Below are 16384 nucleotides of genomic sequence, written 5' to 3'. Positions count from 1 at the left end.
TAAAATCAATAATTTACAGTGATGTACTGTATAGCATGGGGAATAGAGCCACTCTTTTATAATAAGTATAAATGGAGAAGAACCTAAACATTTATGAATCACTATGTTGTACCTCTGAAACTAATATAATAATGTAAATTAACTATAGATCAATCAAATATAAAGTAAGAAACAAAAAAGGGGAGACACCGATTATTAGATAGAAATCAATTAACACAAGTTTTGGAAATCAAGGAATTAAAAAACAACATGTAAGACACAACATTGGCATTTAAAGTGTACAATTCATTTAAAAGAAATCATTTAAGTGGTGAAAAATGGTACCCATTCTCACAATTTTGTATATCTAGGATAAATTATTATCTACAAAAATATGTTACAAATATTCACTCAAAAAGAAAGAGAAAATTTGGATTAACCCATTTTAGTATACAAATTTAATATCAAAGTCTCTATGTAAAATTGATTTGAATAAGTTCTGTTAGCCACTTCTAGTTTCTTTGTGATGTAAAATCTTTTAAAGCATAAAAATCAGCCTTTCTACATTATTCCATTAGACATACATAGAAGTTAAGAAATGAGAAGACAGAACAATCAACCAGGAAGGTGAATTTACTGAGAAACAGTCATTCCTTCTCCCTCCTTTTCTTTTCCTCCTTTTCCAGGTCTCTTTCGGTTCCAATCAAGAGAAGTCTTGAGAGTTCTGAGAATATTTCTTTGAGGGCTTCAAATCACCATACCTACATCCTCTGCCACAACTACACACACAGTAACAAAAATAAACCTCTGCTATCTACTCATGTACGAGGGATACATGCAAAATAAACTCCTACATAGAGACCAACAGGTGAATTTGTCCTTCCATTATAGTAAATTCCACACATTATGAGGCAGAAGCGGTTATGTGAGCTTTTCCTTGAAGGCAAAAAACTTGCATTCATTTCAAGTACCTGGTGATCATAGGGTACAGCCAGGGAAGGTGCCATCCCCCTTGGTGGGGGGGGGGCGGTGGCGGTGAATGGGTTCCCGCAACAATGCACCTCCTGATGTACAGATTCAGGAGAAACAAAGGGCGGTCACACCACAGTCAGCCTGTCAGACTGTCGGGCCACTGGGCAACCCGACCAGCCTGGAAGTGCCCCATCAGTTGCTGAAAGCAAACTCTGTGCCCCATGAGAAGCCAGGCAATTTGCGCGAGAGAGTCAGAGGAGACCGGTAATCAACTCCTCCTCTCTGCTCACCTCCTTGGGGTTACAGCAACCCCATCTCCAAACCCAAATCTGACCCTGGAGTGCCAAACTGGGAGTGGCAGGTGGTCTCTGCCGGTGCTTCAGCGCCCTCTGGAGGGCGTCTGCTCTAATGGCAACTCTCAGCCCTTCCTCCTCCTCCTTCCCTAGTCCTGGGGGCTGCCTTGGCCTCCTGCAGCTGCTGGCCTGATTTCATTCTTCTTTTTTCTCCAATTACAATGAGGCGTCTTACAGAGGTTTGGACTCTTGAAGAAGGAAGATCTTTTAGTCAATACACCTTAACAGTGAGAAGTTGGTTTCAAGAATGAACCCGAAATACTGTATTTTTCTCCTGATGATTCCAAGGAGAGACAGCTCAAGTTTTCTAAATCATAAGAAAAACCAAGGTAGATATGATATTCTGAGCCAGAGATGAAAAAGCAGTTTTTAGCACCCCCTCCTCATGTCATATGGCCGGGATTTAAATCAATCAACTGCCACTGGTTTTTAAAGCACATGACTCAACTTTAAATCAATCAGCTGCTTCCCTGTAACTCACATGACTTGGTTTTGAATAGTAAGGAATGCAGAGGCTTTAAAAATGATGCTCTGAACAATAAATGGAAAAACAACATTTTAGAAAATTTTTTTCTTTTCGAATGGACCATTCATTGCATACAGAATAAAGGATTCTCTTGTGGATTTCTTGAAATGTAAACACGTACAATGTCTCTGTTGGCTTGATTGACTTAGTTTTTTGGGGTTCTTTTTTGTTGTTGCTAACATCTTTATTGGAGTATAATTGCTTTAACATGTTGTGTTAGCTTCTGCTGTATAATAAAATGAATCAGGTATTTGTATACATATATCCCCATATCCCCGCCCCTCCCTCCCACCCTCCCTATCCCATCCTTCTAGGTGGTCACAAAGCACTGAGCTGATCTCCCTGTGCTATATGCAGCTCCTTCCCACTAGCTATCTGTTTCACCTTTGGTAGCGTATATATGTCTATGCCACTCTCTCACTTCATCCCAGCTTACCCTTTCCCCTCCCTGTGTCCTCAAGTCTGTTCTCTACATCTGCGTCTTTATTCCTCTGCATCAACTCCTGCTAGGGATGGATACTTCCTTTTATGCTCAGGGAAATCCCCTAGTTTGAATATGATTTGAGTTTGATCCTGTGAAACCATCACAACTTCCCACCAGAGATAAATGAGGAGATTCTGGCTTTTATTAGTATGCACGGTGAACACGGGTGTCCTGGCTGTACTTGTCAACCCTCCTGTTTTATCCACCTATTTTTAATCCACCTTCCTCCCTGTGAGTACCTTTGACCGACCCTGAGCTCAGACTCCTGACCTATTACAGTGACTTTGTCAGTCTTTCTTTAAAAATGGACAGGTAATAAAATGAATTTAACCTAGAAGCAGCAGCTCAGTAAGGGAAATAAAATCACCAGAAGTTATCTAATCACAGCCACAGCCATCCAGGGCTCTGCCTTATCTGCTGGGTCATAAGAATGAGACCTTCCTAAACTTGAAGGGCATCCAATCAAATAAGTAAAGGTGTTGCTCACCTCTGGCTCTTGGAGGGATTGCTAGGCAGTCTATCCAGTGTATACTAACTGAAAAACACTGTTATGGTTTTGAAACACCTATGTTCCAGGAAAGATTTTTGGGGTGCATGGGGAAGGTTTCTTTTTGACATCAAGCAAAATATAAATCACCAAGCTCTTTGAGCACAGGGGTTCTTAAGAGGGCAGTAGAAGGAAGGAATGGGCAGAAAAGACGATCTCCTCTGAAGTGAAGGTCACTTTTCCAAAAGAGTAGGATTTAGTCTCAGTTTATGGAAAACACTTTTAAATAGCTGGGACAGGTCCAAACTGCAGTTTAGGGAACGAGGGCTTCAAAAGAACAGTGCTTTAAAAGTCCTGGCAAGGCAGCAAGAGGATGAAGAGTTGGTTTTGCATAGTTTTGAACACAGGAGTAAAGAAGCAGAGGCATCTCTGACTAAAAGGCCCTGAGATCCTATGGCAGCAATGGGTCAGTTGCAGGGGGCAGGGGGTGTGGGGGGCGATATTTCTCTCTCAATGTCTCCCAGGGCAGCCACCCTTCCCTACCCCACCCCCCTACTCCCTGCACCCTTCCACCCTCCACTGTTGGGTCCCCGGGGACAGCACTTCTTAAGCTGGAGCGCTCAGGCACCATCTCTGCAGTCTGGATTCTTCCTGGAGCCTAGCAAGTTCTGGGACAGGAAGCCAGGTCTGCAAGGCCGCTGGGGTACAGTTGGACCTGGAGGCCTGGAGGGGAACTGGAGCCCTGAAGCCCACCCACATCCTTGAAGCCGAGGGAGGAACACATCCTCCTAACAGTACTTCTCAGGGCTCAGTGTGTTCCCCACCCGACGGTGATCCATACTCACTTGAGGCAGCAAGGACTGCCTCTAACTGGCCCCCTCGATTCCGCCTTAAGGGTCCTCGCACATGTGTGATAGCGCAAGCCCCGGATGTATTCAGTCAGCTGAGGCCAGTGCTGCCGGGGTCCCTCCAGTCCCATCCCCCAGCCCCTCCCTCTGGGACTGTATCTAATAGAAGAAAGAGCACAGAGGAATTGGCTGAATCAAGGGACCTGGGAGCCTGGGTATGAATTTGAAGACCGAGAACCTAAAGTGCAATTACATATTATTGGAAACTCTTGTGGGGTGTGTGGGGTGAGGTTAGGAGGCTGAGAGGCTGAGTCCCACCTGGTGAGTCCAGCCCCAGGATACCACACAGCCCCACCCCTTTCCCTGATATCAGACAAGGGGTGCCTCAACTACAGCCGGCATTCTGCACTTCCCCCTCCCTGATTCTCCTCCAGAAGAGCAGGTGGCCCCCCTCTGAGGGCAGGGGCAAGACAACGGACCAAGTCCCCCTGCACTAAGGCGCTACTGGAAGCTCTTCCTGAACAGCAGTGCTGGCTTGGAACGAACCCGTGCACCGCCAAAGTTGGTCTTGTCCTGCAGCTGAGGGATGCAGGCTTTAAGTCAGCTGCCTTGGCTTTCAATCAATCAGCCCCCCCACCGCTTTAAGTCAGGTGACCCGACTTTAAATCACTGTGTGCCCCTCAAGCCTGCAACTTCAAAAGTTGGGAACTTCACTTTAATTCCAGCACCAAACATAGCTGAATGCACACTGTAGTCACCCCCAAGCCTGGCTTAGAGGCAGGATATAAAGTAAGGGGATGGGCGTGCACACATGGTGATGAGGGTGTACTTCATGTACCAGAACGGTCTAGGCACTCTGGGGTACAGCAAGCAGTGCACGATACAGCAGCTCCCTGGCAAAGCTGGTGATGCACAGGGAGAGCAGGCACACGCAGGAGTGCAGAGGTTCCAGGGCGTGAGCTGGGGCACAGCCAGCCGGGAGGGTGTGAAAGCGGAGGATCTGAGCCTTCTTGAGACAGGCAGACACAGAGGATGGATGAGAAACAAAGACCAGATGAAATATGGATTTGAAAAACACACGCTGCTCTTCTAATTCGGGTGGGGGCACCCCAGATTTGAGTCTTCTTACTCCCCAGTACCTAGTGCTTTGGCATTTGCCCAATTACTTATAAAATTTACTGATAATATCTAACCCATAGAATACTGCATTTGTAGTGGTATTGCATGTTAATGTTTCTATAGTGGAATAAACTTTTCTACAAGAAAAATGTACACTATCTGAAATAAATTAAAACTCCTCTTTATAAAGTACTATATTGGACTTCCCTGGCACAGTGGTTAAGAATCTGCCTGCCAACGCAGGGGACATGGGTTTGAGCCCTGGTCAGGGAAGATCCCACATGCCGCGGAGCAGCTAAGCCCATGCGCCACAACTACTGAGCCTGCAGGCCACAATTACTGAAGCCCGAGCGCCTAGAGCCGGTGCGCCACAACAAGCACAGTAAGAGAAGCCACCGCAATGAGAAGCCCGCGCACTGCGACAAAGAGTAGACCCCACTCGCCGCAACTAGAGAAAGCCCGCACGTAGCAACGAAGACCCAACGCAGCCAAAAATAAATAAATAATATATTTTTTTAAGTACTATATCCTTCTGTACAACTTCTCTGGGAAGAACAAAGAGATGGCGTGGGAGAGTGAGAAAGACCAATATTTAGTGCACATCTCTCATGCAGGTGCTCTGCTGGCTCAGATAGATTTATCCCCACTTTACAAAGGAGGAAATAATCTCAGAGAGGTTTAGTAATTTACCCAAAGCCAAACAGCCATTGAGTGGCAGAACCAAGATCTGAACCAAGTGTGTTACCTTCAAAGCCTAAGTCCTCATCACAACAAAACTCAATTAATATTTACATTTATCAAATTATATTGCAACCTGGGGAGTTCTTGGCACAATCCTGAATAAGAGTGAGAAAGAAAGAAATAGCATTGTTCCTACAGTCAACCAAAATTTTTGGAGCGGTTGCTAGATGCCTGGCCCTTTTTGGGGTTCAGCAGTGATGAAGACAGGAAGAATCCTGCTTTCATGAACCATGTAGTGGGGAGGAGAGAGGGGTGCAACTTGGGTGAGGGATTTCAACTTGCTGGGCCTCTGTTTTCTCATCTGGAAAATGGGACAGGTGTTCCTCATTTTGTGGGATTGTCCAGCCCTCACATTCTGATTCCATAAGAAGCATTTGTTTTCCTGTTTCTTTAAAATTCATTCAGGCCATGAGCCGTGATGAATGTTGTTAGCTGCTCCCCAAATCACTCTATTCCCACCCTTCTCCTGTGATCAGGTCTTTCCCAAAACATGACTCACAATCAATCAAGTCACAGAACCTAAGGGGCACCCAGGAGAAAAATTCCAACCCTTGCTTCCCAGGAGCTCTGCGGTCTACCTGCCAGGTAAACTTAACTCACCTGGCACAAGATGGCCATCCCTGGTTTCACATCAACATGATCTCAGGCACAAACCTCCTTGTTTTTCCATTTTGTCTTTAAGTTACTTGTCGAAACAACTGCACAAATATGACAAAGATATAAAATCAGGCATCTTCTGCCCCCAGTGCCTACTAATAAGTGATTTTCTGCCACTTTAATGATAAAGGTAGAACATTTCAACATTCTGCTGCCCTTATTATTTGTCATTTTTGTTGATATTTCTATTGAATAAATCTTTCAATATTTTAACAATGGAACATTTATTTAGGTTGTTCCAGACCCAGCCTTGAGTGGTAAAGGTTTTGTTGTTATATTTCTATTATGTTTCCTTTAAAAATCATTATCCTATTTAACTGGATTAAGACAATTCTATAGGCATTTATCTTATGATATTGATGAAATTAATACATAGAGGGCAGTAGTACAAGTTGATTGGACTTGAGAACCTCTATTAGCACAGTTAAGTATAAATATTATCTATATGTAAACCAAAGTACATGCTGAGTGAAATTCTCCGACTCTTTTTCACTGTCTGCCCCTCAAGCCTGTGAGAAATGGAATATTTCTTGCTATCTCAGTAAACAAAGGATGTCACAGTCATCAGCACTTGCAGCCCTCCAATGTGAGCCGGCGGGCCCTGAGGATCTCAGGTTATGCAAATACAGAATGCAGGCCCCAGAGAGCTGAGGTGCATATCAAAGGAAGGATTTCAGTGAGCCCAGACTCTTGCATCTTCCCATACAAAGAAAACCGCTACATTCCTCACCTTGGGAGAGCTGGTTTTCCTTAGTTAACAATCACCTTTTGATGTTCCCCATTACCTGCGCCAGTCCCCTGCCCTGTCCCCTCTCCCCGGTACTTTAGCTCAGGGAGGAAGGAGCGCAGAGGGACTCGGCTGAATAAGGGACCTGCGATCCTCGGGAGGAGTTTTCAGCCGCTTTCTCCGCAGTCGGGAGGAGGGGCGCTGACGCTGCAGCCGGACCCTGCGCCTCCCTCGCCCCGTTTCCCCTCAGGACGCTCAGGCCGACCCCCTCCCCACGCCCCCCAGGACCCACGAGCCAGGCCGAGGGCAGGGGCGAGAGGAGGGACCGAAGTTCCCCGGGATCAGACGCTGGGGGCCGCTCTTTCTACACAGCAGCGGCGGGTGGCAGCGAACCCCTTCCCCTCAGAAGCTGGTCTTGCGCTGCCGCCCGGGAACCGGACCAGGCGGAGGTTCGGCGCCCACTTACCCGGCCCGCCGTCCCCACGTCTGTCGCGGCTTCGGCCGCCGATCCGGGGCAGTTCCGTGACGGCGGAGGGAAGAGACTCCGAGCCGGGAGTTCCAGCTCTGCGGAAACGCGGGCTCCGTTCTGGGCGCAGGGGCTGGGACCGCTCTGCCCCGAGGCCTTCCGGGAGGAAGGGGGGCGCCGGGGGAGGGAGTCGCCAGGAGCGCAGGGCCCCGTCGGGGGTCCTGGAGGGGCGGCCGGCCTGAGGGCCCCGCCCACTGTGGCCGCAGCCCAGGCCTTTTTCCTGGAATCCTACACAAAAAAAGTTAGAAAGATACACGGTCTATAGTAAATATTCTCAGGTGATTGTTGCTGCTGTGCTTACTATCCTATTAAAGGTGTAAAATCCATAAAACACTTTATGTTCAAAATTAAATATGAATTTTTACCTTTCTAATTATGTCTCTGCTATTCACAATTGTCGTTAATGAATCAGAGACTGTGGCATCACTAGTTAAAAATGAGCTTGTTAAAAAAATAGAACTCAGGCCCACCGGAGCTACTGAATCACAATCTGCACTTTTACAATCTCCCCAGTGTACTTGTGTACCCATGAATAGTTGAAACGTACATTTCTACCTCGACATGTCTTTTCTGTCTGAGAAATACACACATTTTATCCAGTTTGATATAAATAAAACACTCAAAAATGCATATGCCTGTGTTGAAACCATCATTTTATCATTTCTTTTCCAGATAAGTATAGTCTCTATACTGGTTTTGTGGATCACATGCCATACTCTTTTCTTTTCTTTTCTTTTCTTTTAATAAATTTCTTTATTTATTTTTGGCTGTGTTGGGTCTTCCTTTCTGTGCGAGGGCTTTCTCTAGTTGCAGCGAGCAGGGGACACTCTTCTTCGTGGTGCGCGGGCCTCTCACTGTCGCGTTCTCTCTTGTTGCAGAGCACAGGCTCCAGACGCGCAGGCTCAGTAGTTGTGGCTCACGGGCCCAGTTGCCCCGTGGCATGTGGGGTCTTCCCAGACCAGGTCTCGAAACCGTGTCCCCTTCATTGGCAGGCAGATTCTCAACCACTGCGCTACCAGGAAATCCCCATACTCTTTTCTTGTAGTTAGAAATAAGGTAGAGAAAGTTACTTTGTAAAAAAAAAAAAAAAAAATATATATATATATATATATATATTACTGGATAATTGAAGACACTCTTCTAAATTAAAACCAGTTCTCTTAACTTGCTATTTTCTTCTTGGGTCACATTATGAACTCTTCCCGTGGCCACGTGGCATGTGTACTTTTAATTTCAGGGACTGCTGACATTACAGGATATAGCCATAGATTTCTCTCAAGAGGGGTGACAACGCCTGGACCAAGATCATTGGGAATTGTACAGGGATGTGATGTTAGAGAAGTATAGGAACCTGCTCTCCTTGGGTGAGGATACCTTCCTTCCAGAATTCCTTATCCAACCACAGGGTTTAGAGTCCTTCATTTGTAGAATGTCTCCTGGAATCTTCTGCTTCCTACAATAGGGTTTCAGATTGCAACGTTTCAGGAAAGATTGGGAGTTTGTGGGTATAATTTATCTTATTCTTTTAAAATTGCAGCCTCCCTTTTAATATACTTTGTAACTGCTTGGGATGTGTCTATATGAACTGTGTACTATATGCTTCTGTTATAGTCCTTACAATATTTTATTGTCTTATTTTCTGTAACAATTTTCCATGGATTCTTTGGGCTTAAGGTATATTAAAAGGGAGACTGCGATTCTGGGACTTCCCTGGTGATGCAGTGGTTAAGAATTTGCCTGCCAATGCAACTAGAGAAAAGTCGCACGCAGCAACGAAGACCCAACACAGATTAAAAAATAAATAAATAAGTAGTAGGTTTCTCTTTTTTCCACATCCTCTGAAGCATTTCTTGTTCGTAGACATTGTGATGATGGCTATTCTGAGTGGTTCCAGGTGATACTTCTTTGTATATCTGATTTGCATTTGTCTAACATAAAGCAATGGTGAGCATCTCCATATGTGTTTTTTTTTTTTCTTTGAACAGTGTGAGTAAAATTTACCCCTTGAAAAAGGGTTATTGAAAGGTTGCCTGGTTTTGAACTCTATTTCGATTATCTACCCCAGGACATTTTTTGAGAGCTGTTGTCATTTACAGCTCCCCAGGCATTGTGAATATGAAGTGCCTATAAGGTCCAGTTTTAGAGTTGTCATGGGAAACAGAAGGTGGCAGGATTTCTACCGTCCCTCTCTGGTTACTGACACAACCTTAGATGTAGGGAAAGTCCTGTTCCTGGATTTTAAATTAGAGTGGAATGTGCCTGACCAAACACGTAAGGGCTTCTGTCCCATTCCTTCTTCCCCCTTAAACTTCATCCCCCGAACAAGTATAAATACCTACAAAATCACCTGTTGAGGGTGCTGTCGTGCAGAGAGGGAGGACCCTAATGAAGGAGTCGGGAGGTTGGAACCCAAACACCAGGATATGTTGAGACCAGGTGATTTTGCAAATGTCATCCAGCCCAGAGAGTCCACCATCCTTTGGGTGTCAGAGGGTTGGTTTAGTAGTATGAGGGCACACTTAGATCTGGAGATTGTGATCCCATGCAGGGGGAACAGGTACTACAAGTTCAAGGGGTCGAAGTAGCTGGCATATCCTCCTGAGGTCCTCAGGAGGACCAAATTGGGTCTGTGTCCAGGGATGTGACACTAGCACGTTCACCGTGACTAAATGAATTTAGTGATCATTTTTCTTTTCTGTAATTTAATTTTAAATTTATAATGGAGTATAGTTGATTTACCATGTTGTGTTTTTGATATACACCAACATGATTCATTTATAAAGAGATGACTATATATTCTTTTTAGAATTATTTTCCCATTGAGGTTACTAAAGGGTGTTGAGAAGAGTTCCAAGTGCTCTACAGCAGGTCCATGTTGATTACAAGTTTTCCCTCTGTAAATATGTATATACTAACTCCAACCTCATGATTTATGTCTCCAACACAGCTTTCCAGTTTGGTAACCATAGGTTTGTGTTCTAAGTCTGGGACTCTGCTACTGTGTTGTAAGATAATACCTTTGTATCAATTGTTAGATTCCACTGATAAGTAATATCATATGATACTTATCATTGTCTGATTTATGACACTTAGTATGAATGTATCTATGTCCTTCCGAGTGGCTGCAAATGGCCTTGTTTCATTCATTTCATGGCTGAGTAATATTCCATTGTACATATCTACCATAATTTCTTTAGCCAGTCTTCCTTCCAAGGACGTTTACGTAGTTTCCAAGTAGAGGCTCTTGTAAACAGGGCTGCATAAATTTTGGAGTGCCTGGGTCCTGTCAATTTACGTTTTTTCGAAGATACAGGCCCAGGAGTGGAAGCGCCATATGCTCTGAATCTCTGTTTTCAGATTTTTAAGGAATCACCACCCACTTCTCCAGAGTAGCTGTTAGCAATTTACATTCCCTCTATCAGCTTGTCAGGGTTCCCTTTTCTCCACACCCTGTCCTGCATTTCAGGTTTTACACTTTGTGAGGTTGGCCATCCTGACTGGTGCGAAGTGATACCTCTTTGTAGTATTAATTTACATTGCCCACCTGTTTTGTTGGGCAAATATGGAGTAAGGGTTTTTCCTGAATATATTAAGGAATAATGCATATGGCCTTTTTGGCCAGCTGCATCATTGGCGATGTTCAGCAGCTTTGCATGTGCTTTAATGGCGAGTGCAAACTACCTCTTGAAATCCCTTTCCTGCAATTCTGCCTTGCTTGCAAGGCCTTTACGAATACTTGGCTCAAGAAATGACTCCATTAGAGGTGTCAATTACAACCCTGCATGTTTGTGAATTGCAGTGCCCCTGAGCACCAGTTTTCAACTTGTTGTTTAGGGAAGCAGCCACAAAGGGGCAGGATTTCTACCGACCCATTCCGGTTACTGGGGCACCTGAAGGATAGGGAAATTCTTCTTCCAGATTAGGAAACTAGAGTGGCATATGCCTGTCCAGACATCTAGGGCTTGTGTCTCATTCCATCCCCCACTTCCCCATCTTCAGCCTTAAAATTCCAAGCTGTGCAAAACCGGCTGTTGAGTGTGCTGCCTTCCCAAAGTGGGGAGACTCTAAGGAAAGGAGCTGGAGGGGGGAACCCAAATACCAGGAGAAGTGGAGATGAGGTGACTTTTCGAAACTCTTCCCAAACAGACGGTGTAGCATCCTCTGGATGTCCCATTCATGTTTAAGCTGTAGGAAGGGTCCCCTGCACCTGGAGATATGGAACCCATGGGGACCAGGCAGTATTACTCTAAAAGTGCTGCATTTGCTGTCCCATCCCCACCAAGCCTCTCAGACCCACGAGTGTAGAGCCTTAGGTCCCATCCAGCTGTGTGGCTAGACGTGGTCAGTCCAGGTTGCATCACAGCCCTTGAACAAATTTTGTAAGAATTTCTCTCTCTCACACTGTCTTTTTGTTGTTGTTGTTATTTAATTTTATAATGGGGTATAGCTGATTTTCAATACTGTATTTCTTCCTGCTCTACATCTATTCACTTGATTCACTTAAAGAGAGACATCAATAAATTCTTTTACAGATTCTGACCAGTCTTATATATCCTTTTCCGGTGACAACAGTGTGCTGAGTCCGGCTCTTTGAGCTATACAGTAGGTCCTGTCAATTACCTATTTTGTTTATGGAACAGTATCTATGCTAATTTCAACCTCCTTGATTATGCATCACCCTACCCCATCTTTCTCCTTTAGCAGCCAGAAGTGTGTCTTCTAAAAGTGTGACTCTGTTTCTGTTTTGTAATTGAGTTCATGTGTAGCCATTTTTAGATACCATCTATAAGTGATACCTTATGATAAGTCTCTTTTTATGTTTGACTTATGTCACTTAGAATGATCGTACCTAAGTCTCCAGGAGTTGCTGCAACTGGCCTTATTTCATTGATTTAATGGCTGAGTAATATTCCATTGTACATAAGTACCACATCTTCTTTATCCATTTTTTCCTTCCAAGGACATGTAAGTTGTAGCAAAGTCGAGGAATTTCTAAACAGAGCAGCCCTAAACTTTGGGGTGCCTGTGTCCTGTCGATTTTTGTTTTTCCTAAGATATACACCCAGGACTGGAAGTGCCCTATGCTCTGTAGCTCTGTTTTTTTAGATGTTTTAGGAAACACCATACACTTCTCCAGAGTGGCCACTGGCAGTTTACATCCCGCCCATCAGGTAACAATGCTCCCTTTTCTCCATGGCCTGTCCTGCATTTCTGGTTTTTACACTTTTTCAGGATGGAACCTTTGACCGATTTGAAGTGAGACTTCTTTGTAGTGCTGATTTGATTGCCCACTTGTTTGGTTGGTCAAAAAGGGCGTATGTGTTTTTCCTGAATATATTCAGGAAAAAACGCATACGCCCTTTTTAGCCAACTGCATCATTGTCGAAGTTCTGCCGCTTTTCCTGTGCTTTAAAGGCGAGTCCCATCTACCTCTTGAAAACTGTTTCCTGCAATTCTGCATTGCTTTGAAATCCTCTTCGTTGCCCTACCTCAATATATTTTTGCACGATAGTTATCTTTTATAACCCTGCAGGTTTGTGAATTGCAGTGCCCCTGAGCTCCATTTTTCAACTAGGTTTTTGGGAGCTGGCCGCAAAACCGCAGGATTGCTTCAGGCCCTATTCTGGTTCTGGGGCGGCAGGCTGAGCCTTTGGTTAATTCTTCTTCCTGATGTGAAATTAGAGTGACATGTGCCTGTCCAAACACTTAGAGCTAGTCTCTCATTGGTTAAATAGCAAATTTTATTTAAAATTTAAATAGCAAATTTTCCTTAAAAGAGCAATTTTACTTCATTATTTCTTAAGATTTCCTTGCTGTGGGGATCACCTCCTCGGAGCACTCCCCATCCACCCAACCTGCCACTGGGTGAAGAACTCATGCTTCACCCCAGGACTGGAGTGAGTGGCAGCATTTGGGGGATGGGGTCCTTCCCCTGCCTCTCCCCCAGAGTTCAACTTGCCTGACCCCTCTGGCCCTGGTGACACAAGGATGCTGAGTTCTGAACATCCTGGCTGGGAGTAAGAGACGAAGAAGGCTTGTGATGCGTTTCTGACCACCAGTTACTGTAAGGGGCTTCTGGTCTCAATGCACAGGAGCACAGAGGTACACGCACACACACTCAGCATGCACGCCAACACACACCTTTAAAAAGAGGCCCCAGGAGCTGGTAGGGCTCCTTTAAGAGCTAGGGTACCAGATACTGGGCATTGGGGTGGGGTGCACCTCCGCTTTCCTAAGGCTGGGCCATTGCCTAGGATTTGGCTGAGGTGATGGTGGGCAGGCTGGAGGGATGGGGCGTGGTGGGGGAGAGACTGAGGGAGGGGTGCCTTGAGAGGGTGCTTTGGGTGAGGAGGGAAATCTGCTTGGCAGCGTCTGAGCTATGGGCAAATTTGGGGCGATTAGGATCTGTGGATTTTTTGGGTTTTCTTACTTTTATCTTTAAAAGGTTTAAAAACTAACATTATAGATGTGGTAGAAGGGACAAAGCTTCTCTCCGTGATTGACAACAGGGGCTGATGGGGACCAGAAGCTCCAGGAAGTTTTTTTTTAATTATGCACATTTATATAGATGCCATTATTCATGAGTCCCAGAGAAGCAGGAAGCAGCAGCAGGAAGCAACTGGCACACAGAAACACACGTGTGTGCACCACACGCAGTCACTGCAGTTTCTTTCACTATGGAAGCAGCAGTCTCCACCCCATTCAAACCACTCCACCAAAAATAAAATGAAAAGGAACTTTCCTTCAGAATAAGGCCACCCAGTAATTTGTGACCTCTTAACCGGAAAAAAAACAAAAAAGATAACATCAGCTATAAGGCTGGCAGTGACCAATTTTTTTGTCCCCGCAGAGGCAGGACATGCTGTTTTGAACACTGAGGCAGGAGGGCCACATCACTGCCCCTCACAAACACTGCAGACGGTTGTCTTCAAGTCGGTGCAGTTCTCTGCCAGCTCCTACTTGGATACACAGATAGTAGTTTGGGTGGAAGGCATTCATCCCTCTCTTCCTCTAAGATGGCCTCTAGGCAGTGGGTTTAAGTAAGCCTGCAAAAATTCTGGAGCCAATCTCAGGTGGGGCTGAGCACCAGGTGGGACCTCAGGACCCAGGGTATCTGCTTTAATACTCCTGCCCCTAGAAATTATTGACCTCCAGAGATATTATTTTAATTCTAAGGAGAGGTACACTGTATATCCCCTTCCACTGGGATAAAGGGGTTCAAATCCCTAGCTACCCACCCCACACCCCAAACACATACACACACACACACACCAACTAAAGCACAGCCACGGGCACAGGCATGCTTTGGCTGTGAGACCCCTCCGGAGGCCCAGGGTGTGAACAACTGCACAGAGGGCTGTGTGATGTGGAGTCAGCACCTTAGGAGGTGGGAGGGGGGCGGTGGGCAGAGAAGGAAGAAGCTCAGGGTCCCGGTGCAAGGAAGGGGAAGAGGTAGTAGGGAAACAGGTAGAAAAGAAAACAAAGCACAACCAGAAAGGGACAGAGAGCAGAAAATGTAAAAAAGAAGAGAATGGAAAGCAAAAGAGGCAAAACAGAATGTGGGCAACCACACAAAACAGGAAGAAGACAGAGGAAAAGGAGGGAAGGAAACAGAAAAGAGAGTGAGATGATTGGGGAAGGATGTGAGCAGGGAGAGAGGGGACAGGATGAGGACATCTGAGGATGTCATGAAACTTCTGATGGTAATGAAACTTCTGTTAAGAAGAGGAATGGGCACTCATGGGCAGAGCCTCACCCTACAAAATACAAGGCCATGCACATGCTGTCAGCCACGTAAGCTAGCAGGTTCAAGGTGGTCAAGGTGGCCACAGCCAGTCGTTGGTCCCAGGTGCACAGTGTTGGGCAGAGCTCATCACTGCAGCTCACATCCCTGGACCACTGTGGCTGCCCGTCAAAATTCTCGTCAAACTGGTAAAGCGGCCAGAGGACCAGGCAGTACTGTAAAGGAGGATGGAGAGCACAGTCTGCTCCATCAGGAAACTGGGGTAGGGGATGGGCAGGATTTTTTCATTGTCGCAGTCACACCCGTTCACAATGAAGTTCACGGCCCCCAGGATGAAGCAGATAGAGTACACGGCCACACGCCATATCAGGGCTGGCTGGTGCATGTACAAGTCAGTGTTACTGATGAAGCCAAAGATGACAAAGTCCACATAGTTCTCCAGCCTCCTGATCACACCTCCCAAAGTGGGCAGAAATCAGTACATATCGCCAGGCTGGACACAGACCCAGGCCACTTCAGTGGCATGAAGCATAGATGCCATGCCTGAGAATGCAGTGGCGGTGATGGCATGATTTTGGGCAGGGCCCTGAGGCAAGTACTGGATTTAGGTGATGCCGAAAATGATGGAGGCTGAGAGGCAGATGAAGGGAAAGTAAAAGGCAAAGGAATGGAGAAAACCATCCCAACCGCCGGCGGAAGCGGGACTGGAATACACATAATTAATTATAAAGATGATGAGGGTCACGGTGAAGCAGAAGCATCAGACAAACATGGACCAGTTACCTATGTCCCCCTTAAGAGTGTCTTCACTGGCCACCAGCAAGAAGGGCACACAGGTGGAGAGCAGCTGCCCCAGGCAGAGGAAGAAGCCCATGATGGTCATGGAGCCCAGACCTGAGGACAAGCACATGGTCACTCAGGTCACCGTCACCAGTACAGCAGGGGTCTTCACTGAGAACCCACCAGAGAAAGATCCGGCTCCAGAAGCTGATTAAGTCAGACACCTGGAAACGGCTCAGGAGTGGCTGAGGCTCAGGATGTGTGGGGTTTGAACCACTGACTCAGACACTCGGGTAACAGCACAGCCACTCCAGAATGGTTTGCCCCACCTATCACCCTTGGCCTTGTCAGGAGACTTGTCTTACCCCAAACCTCATAGCTTGGTTGGGTCTGGCCTCAAACCATGAACATTTTAGGTCCTCTGTGCTGTGTGCCATTATC

At 45.8% G+C, this 16384-nt stretch overlaps 1 pseudogene across 1 annotated transcript; it reads right to left on the bottom strand.

Annotated features, from left to right (window-relative positions):
- Positions 1-15171: 15171 nt before the first annotated feature.
- On the bottom strand, positions 15172-16073 carry LOC309817879 (myeloid-associated differentiation marker-like; annotated as a pseudogene). Its single transcript has one exon. The product of its transcript is annotated as a myeloid-associated differentiation marker-like (transcript).
- Between the last annotated feature and the right edge of the window lie 311 nt (positions 16074-16384).

This window comes from Grampus griseus, assembly GCF_964374135.1.
Source record: "Grampus griseus genome assembly, chromosome: 2".
In the NCBI taxonomy this organism is placed as follows: domain Eukaryota; kingdom Metazoa; phylum Chordata; class Mammalia; order Artiodactyla; family Delphinidae; genus Grampus; species Grampus griseus.
Note: the sequence above shows the minus strand (reverse complement) of the source record. Positions and strands in the feature narration are given on the sequence as shown.